The following is a 1640-nucleotide window of genomic DNA, read 5'->3' as shown; positions in this document are numbered from 1 at the left end:
GAAACATTAAAAAACACAAAAGTTCAACCATCTCATTACAACACATGAGGCCTTTACAACAACAGTGATATAACTATTGCATAAAACAACCATCATCCCTAACATCAACTTCATCCACTTTTGCAAACTAACTATAGCCTTATCTAGTTTCTCAGTTACGATCCATCCACCATCTTTTTCTCTCATATTCACAACATCTTTTTTCTTCAATCTTCTCTAATTTCAGCACTTCAATCCCTCCAGAATCTCTTTCTTCCATCTTCACCACATCTCGATTAATTAGATTTTTCTTCACACACACACACTTCTTCTTCGATTTCCTATTGAATAAACCATTGGAAAAAATTGCAGCCACCCAAATCTTGAGACCCACTATGTTCCACAAAAAGCCACAATCACATTATCATATTTTCTTGCCAGAAAAGTTAAATTGAACAAAAAAAGAATTTTTCCCACATCTTACCTTAAACTTAAGGCATCCTCAAAATTGTTTGCCCCTATGCTTAGGGGTTTTTGTCATTCTCAATACAACTGACTGACCACAGTAGCACATGGGCTTAATACCAAAAATCCTCGCGCCACAACCATGGGAAGATCCACCACCGTCAGATGAACCACGAGCAACAGACCCACCACTAGGAAGCTTCGCCCCACATGTGTAAGATCCAAACAAATTTGAAAATGACATAGCTACTTTACTTCTTCTTTCTTTAAATGTTAGGGCAAAGTCATGAGCATTGTCTCTTCCTATATACACGTCAACAACAGTTAAATTTATAAACCAATTACACATGCACTATTCAATATTACAACACATCAACATCAAATGTCATTTCATAGTACCTGACGGAAATGGTTTATTTAATACACATTTTCAAATTAAAGGACTCAATTGGGACAAATTCGAAGTTGAGCACCCAATTGAGATTTCTTAACCAAAACGAGGACTTTGCGTATGATTAAACCTAAAATGAAATATAAAACCACGAGTCTAAACTATCTAAAAATAAGACTTGTAGGCAAAGTCTAATAGCCTTCCTTAGTAAACAAACAAATTAAAAGCAGCAAACAAATGCAACGTAAAGAAAAACAAGCTAAAAGGATCTAAGAGGCATCCTCTTCACATTTATATTCTTACCTTAGTTTTCGGATACCACTAGATAATGAATGCAAGCTTCAACGTCTTTAGTATGAAGGGTGGTGAGGGTTAAGCAAAAATTGAATGCTTTGAAGAAAAAATGTTGATTATATATGGCACCCTTCCTTGCTAGCATAGATACCATGACTAAAGAAACGTCCTTGAAGCCCGTAGTAATTGCTTAAGAAACACTACACCTTTAGAAGGATTAAAACTAATTAAAGGATAGATGAAAGAAGGTATCTAAAAAGAACACATAAAGACAAAACAAAAGTAAGTGGTAAAAAGAGTAGATTGGTATTTCATAAAAAATAGAACATCAATCCAGTCTCAAAAGACCCCTTCTTTTTCTAGGTTCACACTAATGGATAAATTAGTATTTTATTGCAATATAATATCTTATTGAATAGTTATATATAAGATGATTTTAGTAAACAATGATGAATCTAATAAGGAGTGGAACCCACATAATTACATAAGGACTGCAGCCCACATAATTTTG

At 34.2% G+C, this 1640-nt stretch overlaps 1 long non-coding RNA gene across 1 annotated transcript; it reads right to left on the bottom strand.

Annotated features, from left to right (window-relative positions):
* Positions 1–1322, bottom strand: LOC114186615. The gene is made up of 3 exons (XR_003605121.1): positions 1139–1322; positions 464–747; positions 1–372 (listed from the first exon to the last, which is right to left on the bottom strand). It is a non-coding gene; the product is annotated as an uncharacterized LOC114186615 (long non-coding RNA).
* Between the last annotated feature and the right edge of the window lie 318 nt (positions 1323–1640).

The sequence above is a fragment of the Vigna unguiculata genome, chromosome 6 (genome assembly GCF_004118075.2).
Source record: "Vigna unguiculata cultivar IT97K-499-35 chromosome 6, ASM411807v1, whole genome shotgun sequence".
Lineage (NCBI taxonomy): Eukaryota > Viridiplantae > Streptophyta > Magnoliopsida > Fabales > Fabaceae > Vigna > Vigna unguiculata.
The sequence above is the reverse complement of the archived record's forward strand: the minus strand, read 5'-3'. Positions and strand labels throughout refer to the sequence as shown.